The sequence below is a fragment of the Uranotaenia lowii genome, chromosome 1, assembly GCF_029784155.1.
Source record: "Uranotaenia lowii strain MFRU-FL chromosome 1, ASM2978415v1, whole genome shotgun sequence".
NCBI lineage: Eukaryota > Metazoa > Arthropoda > Insecta > Diptera > Culicidae > Uranotaenia > Uranotaenia lowii.
In genome coordinates, this window is record NC_073691.1 from 183,632,946 (window position 1) to 183,643,899 (window position 10,954).

Genomic DNA, 10,954 nt, shown 5'->3' on the forward strand with positions numbered 1-10,954 from the left:
TAAAGTTGCTACTTTGAACAATTTTTCAAACTTTTTAGAATAATTTAAAAAATCATGATCGATCCAAAAAACATGATTTCATATAAAAAATATTAATAAAAAGTTTTTAAATTTTCAATCGCAGGTTTTTAAGCTTTAAATTACAAGCTCTGAGTATTTTGTCTCTTTTGATTAAAATATTGGGTCCTGAAAGAACAGAAGGTTGAAATTATGTTTTATTATTAAAAATTGGGAGTTAAAGGCTTATGGTTGAAGAACACGAAAATTCAGAATTTAAAAACAAGGAAACAATATTTAAAAATATGTCTTTAAAATTTAAAAAGTTTGATTAAAAAAAATTCGGCAAGTTGATTAGAAAATTTAAAAAAAAACTGTACAGTAAAATTCGGTAAATTTATTTGAAATTTGAAAAACTATATGGAAATAAAAAAGATTAGTTTTTAAAAACATTTCAGGAAGAGTTTTTTCAATAACATGTTTCACTATAACCATTTTGGTGCTTATTTTTTAAATTATTGATTTGGTAAATAGTGTTCTTAACTAGAAATTTTGTCAAATTCGGCCGAACACATTTAGTTTTGGTGATAAAGAGTTTATTACTAGTAAAATCAAACATTGATAGATAACTGATTATGGAAATTTGTCATAACAAGTATTTTTGACATCACAGCAGAAAGTGTAAAAAAACCTGATTCTATTTAAAACTCATAAATTGATTCAATGATTTTGATTTGAGTTTTTGTTAAAAAAAAGTGCAGAAACTTCTCTAAAGATTTTTAATTATTTTCAAGTCTTTTTTTTTGTGGCGTTTGAATAATTATTTTCAAAAGTCATTTCAATAACAAAAGCTGATAGAAATATTGCATACGTATTTAGATTCGGGGAACCCAAATTACTTGATATTACCGTTTAAATTCATTGCCCCTAAGAAAAATCTAAATTTTGTGGCCTTGTGTAAATTTTTAAAACCCTTTTTTAAGTATTTAGAAGAACAAAAAACACGAAATAAAATTGAGTATGAAATTGTTTTTTTAAAGAATATTTCATATCAACATAACATTTGTTATGACATTAAAAGATTAATTTAATAAAAAAAAAATGGTTCGTTTCAATCTCAATCTTAGTTACACTTCTTAAAAAAAAACCTATTCTAAAGACGAAATAGGGTTTTTGTATATCAAGTTTTGAGTTCCAATACCAAAAATTGATTGAACAAATTAAAATCTACAATCAAAGTTAGTTTCAATTCATGAACGTCAAATAATGTCGTAGATCGAAATGTCTCAAGCCAAGGGTGATTTATGCCGAAATTCCGCCGGAGGCGAAAAAAAAAATCTAAATGACTGATCAAGTAATTTACCGTTACTACCGTCAATATTAACACGCGCAATTCAAATTACTCTTTCATTGGTATATTTTCGGTGAAAAAAGTGACTTTTGGTGATAAAAGTGACCATTCTTCGGAAAATAGTGACTTTAGTGACCAAATGATGAAAAAAGTGACTTTTTAGTGACTGACCCGAAAAAAGTGACCAAGTCACTAAAAAGTGACTCGCTACCAGCCCTGTAAGCCGGATGGTTGAGCACAGCACCGCAGGTTAGGTTTTCCTAACTAGGAATTCGGGGTCCTGTAGGGACATGAAGGGAGAAATATTTGCCATTTTAATGTGTTGCCTGGTATAGGGTTCAAAATGGCTATTACCTGGTAGTTCGTTTGCTTTATCAGTTGAACTAAAGCAAGGTTGTGGTCGGCTCAAGATATTCATGCAAAGTGAGGCCGTTTCAGAGCAAGATCTTTGACCCCATACGCAAACTTGTGGCTTTGTATTTGTCTTTTCGTTCTTCCCACCATGCCCTATTGTATTTGTTACTGCGTTGCTAGTGCCATCTCTTGCCATATTTCGGTGAGTTGACCTAAGTGTTTGGGTACCTCTGTGCACGGGAATTTTATGGTGGTCTTCCTTCCTTACTCCCTAAGGCACTTCCTTGACACGCGTTCCAACACGCGTCATTGAAGATCCTTTTCCCACGAAGCAGTAAGTAAACTTACTGGTTACAAACTTCCTCGTGGTTCTGGATGGGACGCGAGTAACCAAAGTAGATATCGGGTACCCAACCCCTCTTCGGTGGCATGCTACAGAGAAGGAGTCCACACGCCTCTTTCCATGTCAGGGGCGGGGGGCAACAATAGCGTCCGTTCTCCAGAGCAGCGGCGGCTTAAACAGCGTCTGCCTCACAGCAAGCGGCTGAATTTATTAAAAGCGGCTCCCTCCCGCTAAGTCCAAGATAGCAGCCTCATCGCAGGATAGGGACGTTAGGCTAGCAACCTTCTTCTTCAGATTTATTAAATTGTTACGGAATCCAAAAGAAACAAACGACCTGGAACTTTGGCGATGACTTTCAGCATGATAAAACGGAAACAAATTGGAACTTGGAACGTCTGAACCCTTGTCCAACAATGCAAACTGGCTCAACTAGGTAGAGACTAAAACAAATGTGTCGGCTACCAGGTTCAGAGGTGCTGAAATTTTGCTCACTATACCTCAGGGTTGGCTTAAGCTACAACACGATTCGGCTAGCCAAGAATACACTTCAATGAGCTTCGAAACCTCCACGTTTATTTACACCTGTTTGAATTGAGGTTCTGGGTGATGTGCACATTTGGGACTACGTCCCCCCATTATGGCTCCCTTATACTTTGTTTCTTGCAGCAATGGCACCACGGGTGTGTCGGTTGAACGGCGAGACATCTCCTTCGTCGAAGCGGCTTTACTGCTTCGCAAACCTGCTGAATTGGTGGTCGTCGGGTTCAGGCACCTTCTAACACAGCCCTAGGCTTGCTCTGGATTATTGGCTACCCGAACCTGGCTACTGAACCAGGTTGATTGTAGGTCGGTGAACTCAGCTGCGTTTTAGACGGGCGGTTGATATTGGGACAAGTGGGTGATCTTTACAGCACTCACTGACCGATGCTCGGTTTGTCAACGGGCCAGACTTCGACAATGAGAACGTTGGTCCCTGCTACTAGGTATGGTTTTTTGGATTACCTGGATATCCAGGGAAGTCGGCTCTTCTGGATTCCATTAATTTCACTATTTGCACTATAATTTTGAACACGTTTCTGTGATGTGCTGTGTTTGACTAACTCTAGTGAAATGGCCGATCATGGACGCCGTAGCCGCGTAGAAGGACCTATTTATGACGTCACCGTTTGTTACAGTTGATTTTTGGAACCTTTTCGATGGTGCGATTTGAGCAAAAATACAGTTAAAAAACCCAACCCTAATCAAAAATAAACCAACTTGTTCAACCAGATTTGGCCCACTGTATCGAACTTATTTAAAAAAAACCCCGACAGCCCATAGTTCCCAAAAAAAAAAACTGGTACTGTCATCAATATTTCCGGACGTCAGTTTTGGAGAAGAATTGAAAAGAAAAAGTGTGGTGCTCGATCGAGTGCGGAGGCTTTTGGGCCTGCAGGTCTGGAGAAGGTTCGGGGCTTCTGCTCCACATCCCCACGGAGGACAGAAGCGGCGATCGTGGCACAGATGGCCACTCCATCATCGCCGGCTTCGGAGCCAGTACAGTGCCGTGAGATGTCGGCCCATGGAAATCCACAATTCCAGCAACAACATTCGGCACGGCAATGTCGTGCGTCTCCATCGGTGCGATGCAAGCCACACCTCCGACTGCTCCGTGCTGCGCCAGCAGCAGAACAACAACTCCAGCAACAACATCCGCACGGCAATGTTATGCGTCAGCATCGGGGCAATACCAACCACACCTCCGACTGCTCCGTGCTGCACCAGCAGCAGAACAACAACAACACCAGCAGCAGAACGACCAAAACATCCGGCACTGCCATGTGGTGCTTCGCCATCGGTACAACACCAGCCACACCTCCGGCTGCTTGGGAAGTTCTGCACCAGCAGCAGAACAACAACACTCCAGCAGCAGCATGGCCTGGCCGTCGAGTGTCTCGGAGGCAAGTACGAGGCCGAAAGTGGGACCATGCATGGTTCCCAGGAAGGCGCCAGACGGACAAGAACCGTAAGTGAAAAATACACTCCAAAACAAAATTCACCAGAATAGTCGGGAGCTTGGGTGGGTGAAAATAAAAGTGGCCAATTGTAAAAATTCAATCAATGTTTTCGTTTTTTTTATTTGTGGCGACGACCATAAGAAACCGACTGTTACACGTTCTTTCGCCGCATTCTGATCGTCGTTTCGCCTTGCTTTTTCGCCCTAACCTCATCATAATTTCGCCTCACCTCTTCACCAAGTTGAACACCGTCATCTATTGAGAGGTTCTCCAAGCGTTGCTGCACAGGTTTATATGTAGGAGCTCTGAGGTGAACTTCGACGCAGGTGACTTCTCAACAACTAAAATGTCTTCTTGGCACATTTACTAATACCGCGAACAAAAGTTCAACAACCACTGACACTTCTAACCGAGCACTTGTTACATTCTCCTCCCGACTTCTTGCTGTTTAGAGGTAAACTTTAACTGAGCATTAGCGTCTTCGATTCCGGTCTCCAGCGATCCCACACACTGAGCTTCTGACCAACTTTGTAGAAAACGCATTAAAATTATTCAAATTCAAGATAAAAATCTATTAAAACTAAAATTTCAATAAATAACATCCATAGCATGCATAAAATAACGGAAAAAAAAATACTAACATGCTAAAATAATTTAAAATCCGTAAACATTACTAATTAACACCATTTTACGGTGTTGGAAAAATATCAATTCAGAAGTACTCATTGTATGTCTTTTTTCCGGAAAGCTTGGGTTGGATGGAAACAGCATCGATTTAGGGCTCCTTCTTCTCAATCATTTGAGTGTCCTGTTTCAAGTTGATGAACTTGTGGCACTTGTTCAACAACTTGTCCAGGGTAAGTTACAAGAAAAAAAAAAGTTTGTAACCTTTGGCAGGTGAGGCGCTTTCTTTGGTTCCGAGCTTTCTAATGAGCCAAGTTCGTATAACAAGCGTCCCGTGGTGATTGTAAACCACACACGAAGCGCAGAGCTTTAAGCTGGTCACTAGTAAGCCGGCTGAGTGGAAATTCCTCGCACTTTTTGTTGATGAAAGCTGCGTATGTGGTGGAGTCATCTGCGTCGTCCTTCTTGTACTGCCAGGCACTGGTACCGTGCATTGAACAGCGATTTATGCCGACCGAAGAGACTTTTGAGCTTTGTCACTGTTGTTTCAAAGTCAATGTCCCGGGGGTGGCTTGGCAAAATGCTGTTTAGACACCTTTCGTGGTACTGCGTATCGACCTTCCTGAGGAGCAGCCTGACCTTGGCAGCGTCGTCCGAATGTTGTCCATTTTGCATGAAGACGTCTTCGTACCGAGTGAACATGGATTCGGAAAAAATTCCTACCAGACAACCGCATAAACAGAGCTCAACGACCTCATTGAAAGCTCCAAGGCAGTAGGTCTCAAAGTCAACGTCGGAAAGACCAAGTCGATGAAGGTCAACACAGAAAATCCTTCCAATTTCGTAGTAGTTGAACATCGAGTTGAGAGTGTGGAGTGCTACCAGTATCTTGGAAGCCAACACAGGGATGTAACCTTATAGAAGCCGTGTAGAGAACATCTCTCAAATTAAAGTATTTTTTGGTCAGATTTAAGCTTTTTTAATCACATTCAGAGATGCTTGATTTTTCAAGATTTGTCTGATTTTTCGAGGCTCAGCCTGACAACCTGATAAGTCATTAAATTTCCCTGATTTTTTAAAATAAGCCTTGTTTTGCCTTATTTTTGCGAATGTGATGAAAAATGAGTATTAAGGATCTGGATTAGGTACCATTGCTGAAGTTAAAAAGTGGAAATATGGCTGAATCAAAGCAATCAAAAGATTCCCTTTAATTCATATTTAAAAAGCGGATTAAAGGGAATCTTTCGATTGCTTTGATGCAAAAGAATTATTCAACCAAGTAGGCTAACAACAACTATTAGAGTGAAAATGTGGAGTGATGACCAAAAAAAAGGTCATCACTTTGAGCGAAATTTCCGTTACTTTAACACGTTCGTCGCCACGCTCATTTTGATTGTTTTACTTGCCGGGCCCAAAGATAATCTCGGAGCAAGAAAGCAACCAGGAAGAATTCCACTATTTGTAACGTGTGGCTAAACTGAGCGGCTAACTTGAGTGAGAGAGCGTCACATGCTTTTTGATTTGACGGGGCCTCCCAGGAAATACACCCGTCACCCGAATATGGGTGACGTGGCGACGAACGTGTTAACGTGGCCTTTGCCTTATTTTTATTTAACCAGTTCCCTGGTTTTTTAAGATAAAAATATTGGCAACCCTGATCACGTTCAAGCTATTATCTCCAATGCTCTCAAGGCAAGAAAATCTTATTCTGAAATCAGATAAAGGAAGCTTTAAAACGAGATTCACTTACACTTAGCAAAAAGATGTTGGTCACACGTTTTACTGAGTAATCGGATAAAGTATTCCTGTGCTAACCATATGGTGGTACCTAAATTGACATCGAAACCCGGATCAGAAAAGCCAGATTCGCGTTTGCGAGTCTCTGGAATATCTAACGCAATCGGAGTGAAATTGGAGTGAAGGCAGTTTAACACATGAGAATTCGTAAACCGGGATTGCGTCCATCGTCAATTGTTTTACGGCTGCGAAACTTCTATGCGGTAACGACGCAAAAACTGCAAGTATTTGTGAATCGCTGCATGAGGAATATCATCCGCGCTTGGTGACCTGGCAACTTGATCTCAAACGTGGAACTACATGTCATCAAAGCGCTGGAAATTTAGATTCGGGAACGTAAGTGGAAATGGATTGGGCACACGCTGCGAAGAGATGAAAACGAGATTTGCAGAGAGGCGCCTGGATGGAATCCAGATCGACATCGAACGAGAAACATCGAAGGACCCACTCTGCAAACATTTTTGTAGCTATTTTCTTATATATTTTCTAAAATAAAAGTTGTATCTACATTATATATTGAACGTATGAAAGTTGAAAAAACAGCATTTATCCAAAAAGAATACATACATAAATTTCATTTCTTTCTAAACCGACGAAAATTACACCAATTGTGCGTTATCCGACAACTTATTCATACCTTTCTGAAGAATGCATGAGAGCGCAATATTTTGCTCTCATAGTCTTCAAATAGTTGCCAGTTTGCCAGGGCCAATATTGTCCTGTTCTGTCATTGGTTAGCCATTTGGATGCATTGCTGGTTGCAGAGAGAACATGACGATGATTTTTTCACTTGAAGCCCGCGTGGGAGTAAAAGCATTTCAAATTACAAACATAGCGGACTTTCTATCATATCCGATTTAAACTGACTTTAGACTATATTTTATTCGATATTTTCACTATGCAGTTGGAATTGCGATTCGCAAACACCATAATAAACGACTTAAGTTATCATTCCTAAACGATTTCATGCTTGCTGGGCAGAAGCTCGTGGCGGCGAAGCTTAGCCAAACTATTGACAAGACTGGGACCGAGTGCAGGTCTTTTACCACGGCCCTATGCGCCGGAGAATCAACGCGGGATTATTAAGTAAGTTGCTTCCCGTAGCTAAGCCTGTCTTTTGCCTGTAGTAAGTAAGGTTGACGCAAAAAAAAAACTACTGTTCACCCAGAACTAAAAAGTTTCTAAAAATAGTTCTAGGCACATGAGAGTTTTAATTTTTATGCATTGGTTAAAAAAGGAAAGAACAAAACACCCTGTCAACGGATAGAGAAAAAAACATTAACAAAACATGTGCTGTTGATTAAGGGAAGTACTGTCCTGAATTTAAGAGATTAATTTCAGCTTCTGTGAACGCGTGTTAACTTCTTTCCACTGCATACGGGTCCCAGTCACATGACGCGCAGAAGTTCTTGAATGAAACGCTGCTCGGATTATGTCCTCGACCGATTAGATTTCTCCCCGGAGAAAAACCATCGCCATCGCCAAACTGGAAAGAAGCAGGAGAGCTTCCGGAGAACGTGTGGTTGCTTCACCAGAGTGGCTCACTCAGCACTAAAGGGGAAATTCCTCCCGGTGGCGGCAGGACCGATGCTGGTAGGGGTTCCCGTTCCGCTGCCAGTGTGCCAGTAGGAACCTCAACCAAACATCCAGAGAAAGCGTTTCTTGTGTAGGCGAATGAACGAGCATCCAACAACAACTGACTCCCACTCAATTTGCGGCATCCATCCCGGAGGATCACACGACGAAACGGGTGCCGAGCTTTCGGGATGTGCACATACCGAACCACGCAGCCACTCCTGATGCTGGTCCTTCTCGACGACCTCTTTCCCGGAACCCGCACCGGGTGCTGGTCTGGTCGCAACAACTCTAGCCTGTTGATGTTTGTGCCATCTATCGATGGAGGGATGAAGGCCGCCACGAGACGCGCTGCTCCAGGATCCGGAACACAGTCAGTGGCTGTTCCTCGTGCAGCTGTTCCAGGATAAAATTTCTGAATGAGTTTACTTGTGCCGCTGCCTCGCCGTAAGGTTCGGTCGGATGGTCGTTTGTTGCTTCTTCGCCGTCATGCGCACTTTGGTTTGGCTACCGGGGAAGGAGAGTAAAAAATCGTACGAAACGTCCAAATCGGAATCAAACCGTTTGGAAAAGCGTTTTCTGTTTTAACCAATTTCCTGCTGATTTGGATGGAGTTTCGGCTGATGATGATGATGATGATGTTGATGATTATGGCGGCGATGGGAGCATGACGATATGGCCAACATTTTTCTTCTTGGAAGTGACAAAAGATTTACGTGTGTCCTTGCATTCCTTCGTGCATGCGGGAGACATCTCCGCGCCAAAGTTTTGTTTGGGTCAAAATCGTTGTTGCTGATGATGGCACACTGTTTTTGAGGGGACTTTAGCAGTTTTTATATTGAGTTCTTATCATACCACATTTTCGGTATCGCAGATGCACTAAGTGACAGATTTTTTAATCGGTTTCAGAAATCCAAATTTTTTCGCTATTCGTAATGCGTTTCTCACTACTATGCTACTCGCCTCTCGCTACTCGCTGTTCGCTATTCTCTACTCGTTATTTGATACTCCTATTGGCTACTCACTTTTCGAACACACACACATATAGTAGCGGGTAGTGAGTGTGGAACAAGTTTGAGAAATGAGTAGCGAAAAGCGAGTTTGAGTATCGAGTATGAGTAGCAAGTTTGAGTAGCGAGAAGCGAGATTAAGTAGCGAGTAGTGAGCTTAGGTGGCAAGCTTGAATAACGAGTAACGAGTAGCAAGTTTGAGAAGCGAATAGCGGGTAGCGAATACGAGATTGAATAGCGTGTTTGAGTTGCAAACAGCAAATTGCGAAGTTGAGTAGCGAGTGTATAGTGAGCAAAGAGTATCGAGAGGTGAGTATCGAGTTTGAGTAGTGAGTAGTAAGCTTGAGTAGTGATTAGTGAGTAGTGAGTTTGAGTAGTGAGTAGTGAGTTTAGGTGGTAAGATTGAGTAGCGAGTGGCAAGTTGTGAGCAGCGAGCAGCGAGTAGCAAGTAACGAGTAACGAGTAGCAAGTTTGAGTAGCGAATAGTGAGATTGAGTAGCGAGCAGCGAATTGCGAAGTTGAGTAGCGAATTAACAGCGACCAGAGAGTAGCGAGAGGCGAGTATCGTTGCGTATGAGTTGCGATTTTGAGAAGTGTGTACCGAGATTTTTTTAATTCTTGAGATTAAGTAGCGAGTAGTGAGTTTAGGTTGCAAGTTTGAGTACCCAAGTAACACAGAATAAGCCAATAAGCATTAGAAAGTTTTAATATGGTTTTATGAAAGCATTTAACATGCAGCTGGTTTTATAACTGTTTTATTATGGTTATGAAATATGCTTAGATTCTTGATTCGTTTTTGGTAGATCTGGAAACGCTAATAAAGCTTTTACTGAATAAACTGTTGTTTAATAATAAGCTGTTTAATAACCTAAACTAAGAAGTTTGCTCTAAGGTTTTTTGCATGTTTTATGAAGCACGCAGTGCTTTTTTTTTAACCGTAATTAAATTAGATGCGCTGAAAATCACAAATACCCAAACTTGAGAATTCATTTCCCAAACCTGAGTTCAATACTGACAACTCAGGTTTGTGAAAAAAACACAGCTTGTAAATACGCCAAACTTGCCCTTCAAGCAGAAAACTGTTTTTTGGGGGGTTTTATTGTAGGCAAATATGATAGGCCATCTCCATCGTGGCAGATTTAGGTTTGGGAGGTAGGTTTGAAGCGAAAAACAAAATGGGGTAGAATTCATACGTAGAAAGTCTCGCATATACATTGATGTAGCTGCCAATCCCAACAACTCCTCGGTGGTCGAGCGATTAGCTTCGCAGTGCCACTGCAGGTTTGGGTTTAATTCTTCGTCCCTGCTGTGATTTTTTTTTAAATTTTGTTTTCCAATTTATTGCGGTATTAGACTTTAGGGGATGAGTTCTCTTTCAAGAGCTCAACTTTTGGCTAAGCAGCCATTAGCCAAACCTGTAGGGAGGGAATTTCATTCCGGTTGGTGGGGAAAGTTCCCAAGTTTGGGTATTTTCGAGGTTCAGCGTAGCAGTTCTCGATCAAAATGTAGAAACAAGACACGCTTAGGCTAGATTCAACATATTTGAATAGAAATCCCCATTTTTACACATTTTTGATAAGTCATGTGTGTTGTTTTTGAATTAAATAAAAAATATATAAAAATCTTTTATATACTTCAAATCACCTTAAGAGGTATTAATATGTTTGCAATATGAGTGTTGAGTGAAAGGGCTCAACTAGTAGAAGAAAAAAAATTGATGCTTGACGCAATCATTAAAGAGTTTGTCACATCAAATTGCATCATGGAAAAAACGCTGTAGAAATTTAATTTTAAGGAATTATATCTTCAGCTTTTGCTTATAATCAGATAAGAATGTACCGATCACGTAGGCCATGCTTCACTGTCAACTTTTCGTAAATTTGAAAAAATGTCGTCGAACGAAAAA